The sequence below is a fragment of the Tamandua tetradactyla genome, chromosome 5 (genome assembly GCF_023851605.1).
Source record: "Tamandua tetradactyla isolate mTamTet1 chromosome 5, mTamTet1.pri, whole genome shotgun sequence".
In the NCBI taxonomy this organism is placed as follows: domain Eukaryota; kingdom Metazoa; phylum Chordata; class Mammalia; order Pilosa; family Myrmecophagidae; genus Tamandua; species Tamandua tetradactyla.
In genome coordinates this window covers 105016166-105030429 of record NC_135331.1, presented here as the reverse complement: position 1 = coordinate 105030429, position 14264 = coordinate 105016166, and positions in this window count along the sequence as shown.

Here is a 14264-nt window from a genome sequence, read left to right as displayed (position 1 = left end):
AATTATTTAAAAAATCTTTTAAACTTTTTAATTTCAAAATACTTTCAAACTTACAGGACAGTTAAAAAATAATACAAACCCCATACAGAGAGCGTCAGCATATTTTTACTCCCAGATAACCAGATCCACCAATTTTAACATTTTCCCACATTTCTGTATCATTCTTTCTATTGATCTATTGATCTATCTATCTAATATATCAATCCATTTCCTGAACACTTGAGTGTAGGTTTTATACATCATGCTCTTTGAACACTTAATACTCCCATGTATATTTCCTAAAAACAAGGATATTCACTTATCATGTTAAGTTACCAAAGTCAAAAAATTTAATATTGATATAAAGCTTAAAAATATTTTTATTGAAAAATCTTCATGCACAAACAGTCCATACAATATCATCACATAGTTGTATATTCATCGCCATGATCATTTTAAGAACATTCACATCACTCCAGAAAAACAAAGAAAAAGAAAACATGAAAAAACTCGTATATCCCGTACCCCTCACCCTTCCCTATCATTGACCACTAGTATTTCAATCTACCCAATTTTTTCATCCTTTTCCCCTATTATTAATTTAACTTTTAACTTTATTTTTTTAAACTAATCTGTTCATACCCTGGATAAAAGGAGGCTCAGGCACAAGGTTTTCACAACCACACAGTCACAACGTAAAAGCTGTATCGTTATACAATTGTCTTGAAGAATCAAGGCTACTGGAACACAGCTTAATGGTTTCAGATACTTCCCTGCAGCCACTCCAATATGCCATAAATTAAGAAGGGATATCTATATGATGCATAAGAATAACCTCCAGGATAACCTCTCGACTCAGTTTGAAATCTCTCAGCCACTGACACTTTATTTTGTCTCATATCTCTCTCTCCCTTTCGGTCAAGAAGGCTTTCTCAATCCCTTGATGCCAGGTCATACGGCAACCTACCCCTAGCCTCCTGTGCAACCACCACACTACCCTCTGGAGGGGCTGCACCTCTCACCTTCCCTAAAGTAAGGACCGATTTTAAACATTTCTATTTTCTAACATCTTAGAAGATGCTCATTGCATATTGGCCAATCAGCTGACTTCTAACCCAGCTAATGGAGACAGCACATATTCCTCAATTCCCAAGCAAGGTAGCAAAGCAGTTTTTCACTTTAATATCCTGGGAATCTGTCATCCAGAAGAGCACTGGGTGGTGGTGGTGGGGATGCCACTGTTAAAAGGCAAAAGAAAAACCATGATTCCAAAACATACCTGAATGAGATATACTTCTCTCCTCCCTTTTCTCTCAGTCTCTGTCAACTGCACTGTTTGAATTTCATCCCAAGGAGTAAAAGATTACTTCATTTTCTTTCTATATCTGGAGTGAATCAGTGTTACCAGTTTTGTCCATTTGTTCGTTTAGCAGAACTATTGTCTGCATTCCTAGAATTATGAAATCTTGGACAGAAAGCACCCAACTGGAAAGCAATCAGCCAACCAACCAAACAACAACCAACCGACCACCAACCAACCGACCACCAACCAACCAACCAACCACCAACCAACCAACCACCAACCAACCAACCAACCACCAACTAACCAACCAACCACCAACCAACCAACAACCAACCAACCAACAACCAACCAACCAACAACCAACCAACCAACCACCAACCAACCAACCACCAACCAACCAACCAACCAACAACCAACCACCCAACAACCAACCAACCAACAACCAACCAACCACCCAACAACCAACCAACCAACAACCAAACAACAACCAACCAAACAACAACCAACCAAACAAAAACCAACCAACCAACAACCAACCAACCGGGCTTCCTCTTCTATTTGTTTCCCATACTTTGAAATTAATTCAGTGTATGACATTTTTGTTGGTGGTGGTTCTAAATCCCTGGTTTATACAAATGGAAATAGCACTCAAAGAATTTTTCTAACAGAACTCTGGAATTCCTTGTGCTTTGGGGCTGCAGGCTTTCCATCTGTAGTCCATAAAATTGTGTCTCAAAGAGTATGGCCTGATAATATGAGAATGATTCTTTTTTCATTTTGTCTCATATTTTAAGGCCATCCTGGGCTGAATGTTATTTTCTTGCTGCGTATTGCTAGTGCTGCTACTGTAAGAAATATTAAGATGAATGAGGTCTGGCTGTGCCTGAATATCTTGGCTTTTCAGGAACAGAAATTGCTTTTATAAGTGATTAAATGAAATAAACCAATTTAAGAAGCAACTGGCATTTACATTTCTCTAAATATCTCAAAGCAAAAACAAATACCCTGAAATTTAAAAGTTAAAATCTTTTTTCATCCAAATTTTGTTATGATGTGAAAGCTCTGAGAAGATGGACATTGCTTATAGATTTTGTTTTAATATGGTATGAAACTTGGGATCAAAATTGCAGGGACCAAATCATAGTTCTGCTATATACTACCCATATAACTTTTATTACTTGTTCTCTTATTGGCTCAATTTTCTTATTTATAAAATTAATACAAAAGAGATGATGTTGCCAGAATGTCATACAACAGAAATGGAATGTCTTTTTTAAAGGGGAATTTAATAAGTTGCAAGTTTCCATGTTCTAAGGCTGTGAAAATGTCCAGATTAAAGCAAGGCTATAGAAATGTCCAATCTAAGGCATCCAGGGAAAGATACCTTGGCTCAAGAAGGCCGATGGTGCTCAGATTTCTCTCTCAACTGGAAAGGCACATGGCAAGCCTGGTGACATCTACTAGCTTTCTCTGCAGGCTTCATGTTTCATAAAGCATCTCATCTCCAAAGGTCTTTTGTGGTTCTCATGGCTATGATGCTTTTTCCAAAATATTTTAAAGGATCCCAGTAAACTAATCAAGACCTACCTGGAATGGTTGGGGTCACATCTCCCTCTAATCAAAGGTTAGTACCCACAACTGGGCATGTCACACCTCTGTGGAGATCATCTAATCAAGTTTCCAACCTGCAGTGCTGAATAGGGATTAAAAGAAATGTCTGCCTCCACAAAATGGATCAAGATTAAAACATGGTTTTTCAAGGGAACATAATCTTTTCAAACCAGCAAAGAGAATATCAGAGGTTCTGGTAAGGATTACATGAAAAATTTAAATCAATTAGCAAAGAGACTAGCACACACAGGTACTTGAGAAATGTCAGTTGCTTTTTTTCACTCTACTTTTATGGATGTCATAAAAATGAGTCAATAATGGTGATAATAGGATGACATCTAAGTGATAGAGAGTGGGCCAAAAATTCCCCATGGCTATTCCCAGATTGAGGTCCCATTCTTAGACCCTACTTTGTGCTCACCAGTAGGGAAGATTCCAGAGAGATAATCCTAAACTGCAAAGGATTCTGAGAGGTTGTTGAACTTTGGGATGTGCAGATCTCCCATGTTTCCATACAGCTGGAAGGGAAGAAAGAAAATAGATGCAGAAGGTAGGAAGACGTTCCCCACAATCTCTTTATCACAAAATTCACCACTTCTTTCTCTGGAAGGGAGGTTCCAGTAGGCTGAGGCTGGCAACACTGGAACTGGAACACAGGTCCCACGTTGGATAGTTAGTTCCTGCTGCTAACTCCACCTGGAATGCCAGGATGGACAGATTTTCTTGTCCACAGCCCTACCGTGTGGCTTGGGTAGCCTTGGTTCTTTTTCATTATGAGCCTTGGTGATCCTGGGGCTGACAGAAAACATTAAAGGAGATGTACTTAGGAAGTGCTTGGGGAGCTTCTTTGGGGGCAAGGAGGCTTAAGTGACTCAGGGAGGCTGCCTGAAAGCGTGCATGGAGAGCATCAGGCCATGATGCTGAAGAAGAACTATTGTTCTTAAGGATCTCACCAGCAGGAAAGATGGAGACCATGTACCTGGCAACATTATTCTCCTCCTTCCTTCCAAGGATTTTCACAGACTGCATGCTGATTCTGAAACATACGCATGGATCACCTATAATGTTTTCAGTTTAATGAGATTTTTTTTTTTTTAACATGGGCAGGCACCGGGAATCGAACCTGGGTCCTTGGGCTTGGCAGGCAAGCATTCTTACCTGCTGAGCCACCGTGGCCCAGTTTAATGAGATTTTAGATGTGTAAAAATGATAATAATGGAAGTGAGGAGAGTGAAAAAAGCTGGATGGAATACAATATATGTACTACATAGGATTCCAGCAGCTGAAAGTACACACTGAGAGATAGAATCTAAATAATGAGAACTGTTAAAGAATAATGCACAAGTTAACATCAGAATGCTTTAGGTAGAAAAACAATCAAAGAAGATTACAATTCCAAGTTGATGATGAAGATAGGTAGTGTGGTATGGTTGAAAGTCCATGTAAATAGAAAAAGAAGATACAGTATTTTGTTTTTACCACTTATTATGCTAAGTGATTGCTGGGATTCTTTGAAAGAAGGTTAATAATACATGCCCTATAAGGTTGTCTGAATGAGATGGTGCCTATTGTCAGGATTCTTGATTACAGACAAAAGAATCCATTTTAGGTCAATTTAGGTTGAAAGGAATAGATAACTTATAGAATTTCCATCATGGCTAGAAAGTTGGGCTTAGAATCTGTACAGTCAGAGAGGCCTAAAATTGAATACAAAATCTTGTCTGGGGGCAACAGCTCTGCTCCCACTCACTGCTGGACACTAGAATTCCCATCACTGCTGCTATTAGGAGCTGGACCAGGCTGCCACTATCCTTACCAAAACCAGAATCTGTGTGGTGTGTGACTTTAATGCTATGGGTTTCCAAAGCAAAATCTGAAGCCAGTGGTTCTGATGGCAGAGCCATATGCCAGTACCTAGCTGCAAGGGAGTCTAAGAAACTATGTCTGGTGTCTATAGTGAGGAATTTTCCTTTTATAAGGAGAGTGTTAAAAATTACTGGGAGATTGAAAAAAATGACATATGCTTAGCACATATGTGTAAATCTTCAGTTCATATTTATTCAAGAGCAGGGTCCTTGGTTTGTCAGTGGAGAGGGCATAAGACCAGGAAGAAGAGCCTGTCCTGGTTGTGGGCTGTGGGCTGGGGAAACTCTCAAACATGGCCTAATGGTTCTGGACCCCACTGAATGGGGAGTGTCAGTTTGATTCATGTTGATGGGATTTGTTTAACCTCAGTATTAATTTTCTTCTCCTGTGAGAGTCTGATGAGATAGTTTAAAGGATAAGCAGTCAGCCACATGATCAAGTCCACTAAATAACTCAGTTTGCTTTTGGAGCTTTAGCTTAGTCCCCACTTCCCATTTTTTATGTAAACATTTCAATGTCATTCGCAAATGGTACATTGTCATACAAGCTTTGCTATAGAGAAAAATATTAATTTAGAATCAAGCCATTCCCATGTAACTAGCCCCTGGCTAAAAGAACTGCTTGGCAGAAAAGGAGAAAAACACCAACACCCACCTGTGTGCTGCTTAATAAAAAGCAAATATGTTTTTCTTCTTGCTCTTTCCTTGGCTACTATATAAATAAAGAGGTTACTGAGATTACACAAACAGGCCTGACTCTGCAGTGAGCAGAGAAACAAACAATTCTCATGAGGGTAACTGAGATTTCCTTTTTTCCGTGATTGTTGATTGAAGGAACTGATGGTTTTTGGTCCTGTTTAACCTATTTTGTTTTCTTCTACCAACTCCCTAAACTTCCTAGTGCCTGTTTGGAAATTCAAAGGTCACTGTAATTCTGCCTTAGAATCTGGAGCCAAAGTAAAGTTTGGTTGGTGTCACCACTGTACCCTCAGATCCGGCTCAGCGTTGGCACTGAGTTGACATTTGACATATGTCTAGAATAAATGAAAAAGAGGCACTGTGACCTAACACTGCAATTTCTAGATGCCAGGCCCATTCAGAGCATGGTAAACTGGGTCACACATTCTCAGTAGGGATCTTGGGGATATCTTGGACTGCTGGGGTGCCCTGGCAGGTGAGGGCAATGACTGAGGTGGGGGCAGTCGAGAGGAAGACTCTGCCCAGCAATATGGATAGAGGCAGCATCTCATCAATTTACTACAAGTTCCCAGACACCTCAGTCGGACTGCTGACAACATGGTCTTCTGCTCACTCCTTGACTTTCCCTGACCATGACACTCACTCTTTTGAATGAGATTTACCTGTGAATATCATTTAAAAAGGCATGCACACATGTTGATTTGGGATTCCCTAGGGGTAACCCTGCCCTGCCGGGGGGTCCCTGTTGCTGAATTTCCTTTATTAAGGATGGTGGAAATCCTCTTTTGAGCTCTATAGCCACTCCCCCTGTTCTTCTACATTCTTATGTATGAAAGAACGGGAAGTCTTTCTTTATATTCCTCCTGTGTTTTCAATTCTCCAGGGGAGCAGAGAATGCACATGCTTTTACTCACAGGCCCCTGGGGCAGGGTTCTGTTGGACTATTTTTAAATCAGTGCAATAACATCTGTGAGCACAACAGTAGCTACTATGCTGCTGCTGACAGCAGATTCACAGAAGCAACATGAGGTCCTTCCTAGGAAACACTTCTAAGACTGTTTTTATGTTCAAAGGAGAAGAGATGCTAGGAAAATATTAAAAGTAGATTGAAGTCTTCCATCAAACACCTTTGAGACCAACCAATCTCATGTACTGGCTCACAAATTTTGGTGTTAATCAGACTCACCAGGAGGACTTGTTAGAATACAAATTGCTGGGCCCTATCCCCAGAACTTCTGATTCAGTAGGTGGGGATGGAACCCCAGAATTTATTTCCAGGTGAAGATGCTGCTGGTCCTGGGAGCTCACTGAGAAAAACACTGGCATGGTGCATTGTCTCCCCCAACCTGTGGGAACCAGAGAGGTGTGGGTACAGAGCTTGCTGCTGTTCCTTGTTATTTGTACAGCCTTTGGCAAGTTATTTAGTCTTGCGGGGCCTCAGTTCCCTCTTTTGTGTTAAAAACACCAACCTATAAGCTAATTAATATAAAGCTGAGATGAAGCACAGTGCTTGGCAAACGGCAGGTGTTCAAAATAATATTGATTGCTGTCACCAATCACCCTTTTCCTCTTACCACCTTACTACCTATTTTTTTTTTTTTTTTTGGCATAGGCAGGATCCAGGAATTGAACCCGGGTCTCTGGCATGGCAGGCAAGAATTCCATGACTGAGCCACCATGGCACCACTCTTTACTGCCATTTAAAAAGGCACATCAAGAAGGAATGCTAGGCTAGACTGATATTTCTCAATCTTGACTGTACATTAGAAAGTTTTAAAATTATGTATACTTCCATCTCACTCTGTGCTAACTGAGTCAGAATCTGTAGGGATGAGGTCTAAGCAGCTAGAGATTCTCAGAGCTCAGTGGGGCACCTGAGGTGCAGCCCTACCCACTTCTCCAGTGTTTTCTTACGGCAGGGTCGCTCCCACATGTACCAGCTCAGTGGCTTCTCTTTCAGTTCCTCAAGAGTTTCTTTGGTTCCTTCCTAATAGTGACCTTTGCACAAATCATTTCCTCTGCCTGTTAGGCTCTTGCCTCGCCATCTGATAAATTCCAAACTTTCAAAGCTCCGCTCAATTATCGTTCCCTCAGGGAATCTGTGGCTACCTGCGAGGCCTGGACATTATAAGCTCTCATAGAACTGTGTACAACTCCTTATATTTTTATATTTAATTAGATTTTGACTTGAATATCAGTATCCTCACTGAACTGTAAACTCTATGAGAGTAAATCCTATTTCTACATTTTTCCATATACCTGTGTAGTTGACATTTATCTTGCATTGGGATCGTCCAGTATCTTTGAACAGTCTTTCTAAATTTGGCCACTTTTCTTCATTATGAGTCCTACGTCTTCAAGAATGAATCCAGAATGCACTTACCTATCTTTGCTTGCAACTAAAATTCAGGAATATTGCTCTGGCTTTACCGGTCAGATTAAGTTGTTTGAGACTGAATCAGAAGCCACTGCAGGGAGAAGCAGGTGCTATGAGGAATCCATTTTTTTTTTTGGCAAAAGTGGTAGTAGAGGCATCCAGCTTTTAGAGTGCAGTAGTGATGCCAGTATTTCTGGCATCTGGTTTCCCACACGGTTGGGACAATTTGTGGTGTTCATGTCCTGTGGAAGGGCTATAGTTAAGCCTTTTCTATGGCTAAGCACTGTGCATAATAGGTCACGTGGATTCTCACTGATCCTTACAATCTTACCAACATAATTTCCGATATAAAATAGATATTGGGTGTCCTTCCCTTGGGGAATGTTCTAGTTTGCTAGCTTCCAGAATGCAATATACCAAAAACAAAGTGACTTTTAAAAAGGGAAATTTAATAAGTTGCTAGTTTATAGTTCTAAGGCTATGAAATCATCCAAATTAAAACAAATCTATAGAAATGTCCAATCTAAGGCATCCAGGGAAAGATACATTGGCTCAAGAAGGCCGATGATGTTCAGCATTACTCTCTCAGCTGGAAGGGCACATGGAGAACATGGTGGCATCTGCTAGCTTTCTATCCAGGCTCTGGATAGAAATGCCTGGGAGGCATTTTCCTTCTTCATCTCCAAAGGTCACTGGCTGGTGGACTCTGTGGTTCTCTAGTCCTTCTGTTGTGGTTCTGTGGCTCTCTCCTCGTTCTCAAAAGGAACTCTCTCCAAAATGTCTCCTCTTTTATAAGATTCAAGTAAACTAATCAAGACCCACATAGAATGGGTGGAGACACATCTCCATCTAATCAAGCTTAACACCCACAATTGATTGAGTCACATCTCCGTGGAAATAACCTAATTAAGTTTCCAACCTATAGTACTGAATAGGGATTAGAAGAAACCGTTGCTCCCACAAGACTAATCAGGATTAGAACATGGCTTTTCCAGGTTACATAAATACTTTCAAACTGGCACAGGAAATATTACATTTATCAGCCTGATTGAGGTAGGCTTGGTCCCAGGACTTGCTTTAGCCAGTGAGATCTGAGGAGAATATATATATATCACTTCTGAGCAGAAGCTATAAGGGCTACCATGTGTTCTCCCTGTCTCCATACTCCTCACCATGCCCCCCACCCTAGCTTTGCTGTTAGCTAAGAGGCAGACAATATTCCAGATAATGGCTGCTCTGCCAGCTGGAGTCCTGGAGAGAAGAAGACATGGAATTGAGATGCAGTCAACATGCAGTGAACTTCAGAGGCAGCAAATCATTAAGAGTTTGCTGTTGTTTGTTTCCATGGCATAGTCTAATCTGTCCTGACAGATAAAGCCATTTATAGATGAAGACACTAAAGACAAAATATGATTGAGAGAGCACTGAATCCAGGCATTTTTATGCCAGAGCCCATTTCATTTCAATTGTGTGCTAAACTATATTCAGCTTAATCAAGAAAACAAAAACCAATCATATATATATGTATAAAGAAGAAATTAGAAATAACCACAGATTTTGAGTATATTTAAAGCCTTATTAAACAACACAGTGTAAAACCATATACAAATGAACTTGGAAAATTGGATGAGAGGATAATTTCCTAAGAAGTTAAAAATTAACAAAATTAACCCCAGAAGATATAAAAATGCTAAACAGATCAACAACCACAGAAGAAATTGAAAAGATTATTAACGATCTATCCACCCACTTACCTGACTCCTCTGCTTATTGGTCACTGATGAGAATGACAGGCCTAGATTGTTCATTGGGTGAATTATTTCAAACTGCTAAGTAGCAGATATTAAAAAGATATTTAATGAAGTTCAACAATGATTTTTGATGAAAAAAACACAAACACATAGTAAAGTTGATGGATAGTTTCTCCACAAAAAATAAAAGATATTTCAAACCCCAAGTCATCCTTAAGTTAAGGGTAGAACCACCAGAAACTTTTAAGGACAGGGTTTCCTACTCTCAGCACTGTTTTGAGACAATGTTTGCCAAGTACATTAATTTTTAAAATATTTTTATTGAGATATCTTCATACTCTGACAGTCCATCCACAGTACATATCAATGGCTCACAATATCATCACATAGTTGTGTATTCATCACCATGATAATTTTTAGAACATTTGCATCACTATAGAAAAAGAAATAAAAAGAAAAAAGAAAACTCATACATATCGTACCCTTTTTTACTCCCTTTCATTGACCACTAGTATATCAATCTACCCATTTTTTTACCTCTTATTTCCCCTATTATTTATTTATTTATTCATTCATTCATTTATTTTTCTTTATTTTTTTACTTATCTGTCCATACCCTGGATAAAAGAAGCATCATACACAAGTTTTTCACAATCACATAATTACATTGTAAAAGCTACATAGTTATACAGCTTTCTTTAAGAATCAAGGCTACTGGAACACAGTTCAACAGTTTCAAGTACTTTTCCCTCTAGCCACTCCAATGCACCATATATTTAAAAAAGGATATCTATATAATGAATAAGGATAATCTTCATAATAACCTCTCAATTCTGAAATCTCTCAGCCACTGAAATTTTATTTTGTCTTATTTCTCTCTTTCCACTTTTGGTCAAGAAGGCTTTCTCAATCCTAGATGACAGATCTAGGCTTGTCACCTGGAGTTATGTCACACATTGCCAGGGAGATTTGTACCCCTGAGAGTCATTTCCCATGTGGTAGGGAGGACAAGTGAGTTCATTTGCTAAGATGGCTTAGAGACAGAGGCCTCATCTGAGCAACAAAAGAGGTTCTCTGGAGGTGATACTTAGGCACAATTATAAGTAGGATTAGCTTCTCCTTTGCAGTAATAAGTTTCATAGGATCGAACCTCAAGATTGAGGGCTCAGCCTACTGATTTGGTTGTCCTCACTGCTTGCAAGAATATCAGGAATTTCCCTGGTAGGGAAGTTGAGTATTTATATTCACATACCATATAATCATCCAAGATGTACAATCAATGGTTCACAGTATCATCACATAGTTGTGCATTCATAACCACAATTTTTGAACATTTTCATTGCTCCAAAAATAAAAATTAAAAAAACACCCAGAAGATTCCATACCCCTTATCAACCCCTGATTATTTCATTAAACTTCCAGAATGCAATATGCCATAAATGAAAAGGCTTTTAAAAGGGGAATTTATTAGGTTACAAGTTTACAATCCTAAGTCTATAAAAATGTCCAAACTAAGGCATCCAGAGAAAAATACCTTAATTCAAGGAAGGCCGATGGGTCTGGAACACCTCTGTCAGCTGGGAAGGCATATGGCTGGCATCTGCTGGCTCCTTACTCCTGGGCTCCATTGCTTTCAGCATCTGATCCTGTGGGGGTTCCTCACTTTGCTTCTCCAAGATTGTCTTTCATCTCTTGGCTTCTATTGGCTCTCTCCAGATTCTGGCTTGCTTAACATCTTATGGGAAGCCACACGACAATGTCTGCTGGTCTCCAAGATTCTCCAGACATTCATGTCTCTGTTCTCTAAGTGTCAGCATCTGTGTCAACTCTGCTTTGACCTCCCTCTGAAATGTTTCCTCCTTTAAAGGACTCCAGTAAACTAATCAATATCCACCTGGAATGGGTGGAGTCACATCTCCATCTAATCAAATGGTTACACTCTGGGTGCATGGATGGTTCAGTGGTAGAATGCTTGCCTTTCATTCAGGAGACCTGAGTTCAATTCCCAGACCATGCACCCCCACCCCCACCCCCCAAAAAAGAGGCCGCACCCACAATTGAGCATGCCACAGCTCTGTGGAAATAATCTAATCAAAAGTTTTCACCTACAATATTCAATCAGGATTAAAAGAAATGGCAGCCCCAACAAGATAGGATCAGGATTAAACTATGGCTTTTCTGAGGTACATAATAGCTCCAAACCAGCACATTCCACCCTCTGGACCCCCAAAAGACATGTTTTCTTTTCCATATACAAAATATATTCACTCTATCACAATACCACAAGAGCCTTAAACCATTTCAGTAACAATACAAATACAATACAAGGTTAAAACCAGAACAAAATCTCATCAAAGTAAGTTACAGGCATGGTTTGTTCTGAGGCAAAAAATTCTTGTCTAGTTCTGGACCTGTGAAACTCAGAACAAGTTATCTGCTGCCAGTATACAAAGGAGAGATAGTCATAAGATACATGTTTCCACTGCCCTGGGGAGATATTGAAAAGTAAACAGGGGTCACTGGACCCAAACAGTTCTGAAAACCTGCTGGGCAAACCCCATTGATTTCAAAGTCTGAAAGTCATTTATCCTCAGGGCTTTAGAAAGCAGCAGTTCCACCCTTTCCAAGGGCCTATGCAGCAGCCTTGCTTTTTCTCCAAATGCAAGAGTGAGTAGCAACACTGGGGTTTATGGGAGGGACCATCTTTTTCTTGTTTCCCCTCTCCATACATCAGGGCAGCACTCAGAGGCTCTACTATCTTGAAGGCACATGCTCAACCCCTCCAGAACAATGGGGTGGTAGCCAGACTCCCCCCAACCCCCGGTTTATGCACTCCACCCTGTCCAAGGCCTGAGGCAGCATAACTCTTCCTGAGCAACAGGTGAAAGACCCACCCTCTTCTTCCAGGCACAAACTCACCCTTTCCATGTGTATGGGTGGGTCCACTCTCCTGGCCTAAGATTTCTTGGCTCCAGACCTTGGCTTCTATTGCTCTGCCTCTGAAGTCACTTTTCTCTTAATTTGTCCCTTTCTGTCCCTTTTAGTCCAAACTGCAAGTGGTTCCATTTACGCAGACCCACAACACTCTTGTTGGCTTTCTATGCAATATGCTGGGATCATGACCACCAGACAATAGAACTTTCCACATATCATTTCTGGATAACTTAGTCTCCAATCCTTGCTTGTGCATGGCTGGCTGCTTCCATGTTTGTTAAATCCTCACATGGGGCCCTATTCACTGAGGTGTCACTTTCTGGCAGCCCAGAATTTTCCAAACTACCAATTTCTGTTTTCTTTCTACCCAACAGTTCTGTTCTCAATTCATCTCTTTCCTCTCGCGGTAGTTACTGTAAGCTGTAAGGAGAAGCCAGACTACATTTTCCACATTTAGTTTGGAAATTTCTTCTGCTAAATATCCAAGTTCATCACTCTCAAATTGTGCCTTCTACCCATAAAGAACACCTTACTTCAAGTTCGCAAAGACACATTTATCGTTTTTTTCTAAAGCATCATTGAAGGTATCTTTGAAGTTCACTTTACAGTCTCTTCAAAGCATTCTAGGCCTTCTCTATAAAGATTCTCACAACTCCTCTGGAATTTTCCCCTTATCCACTTAAAAAGCTTTTCCAACATGATTGGTATTTGCAAGCTACAGCAGCACCCCACTTCTCTGGTACCAAAATCTGTATTAGTTTGTTAAGCTTCCAGAATGCAATATACCAGAAATGGAGTGACTTTCAAAAGGGGAATTTATTAAATTGCAAGTTTACAATCCTAAGCCTAAAAAAATGTCCAAATTATAGCATCCAGGAAAAGATACCTAAATTCAAGGAAGGCCAATGGGTCTGGGACACCTCTGTAAACTGGGAGGGCACGTGGCTAGCATCTGCTGGTCCCTTGCTCCTGGGCTGTATTGCTTTTAGCCTCTGTTCCTGTTGGGGCTTCCTCACTTTGTTTCTCCAAGACTGCATTTTTATTATTTATTTATTTATTTATTTATTTATTTTTTGCATGGGCAGACATGGGAATCAAACCAGGTCTCCAGCATAGCAAGTGAGAAATCTGCCACTGAGCCACCACTGCACCGCCGTCCAATACTGGCATTAAAAAAAAATTTTATTAATGAATCTTATCATACAAATATTCCTACACGATGTACTATCAATGGCTTGCCATATCATCACATAGTTGTATATTCATCAACATGAAAAATTTTTTTTTTTTTTTTTTTAAAGGAAAGACAGAGAGAAGGAAGGAAGGATAGAAGGAAGGAAGGAAGGAAGAAAGGGAAACATCTTTAAACATTTTCTTGTTTTATTGTATTTTGTTTTTCCGTTTTTTTGTTACATGGGCTGGGGCCGGGAATCGAACCGAGGTCCTCCGGCATAGCAGGCAAGCACTTTGCCCGCTGAGCCACCGCGGCCCGCCCAACATGAAAAATTTTTTAGAACATTTGCATCATTCCAGAAAGAGAAATAAAAAGAAAAAACTGATACATACCATGTCCCTTACCCTTCCCTCTCATTGACCACTAGTATTTCTATCTACCCAATTTACTTTAACCTTCCCCTCATTATTTGCTTATTTTTATCCGTATTTTTTATTCATCTGTCCATACACTAGATAAGAGGAGCATCAGACACAAGGTTTTCACAATCACACAGTCACATTGTAAAGCT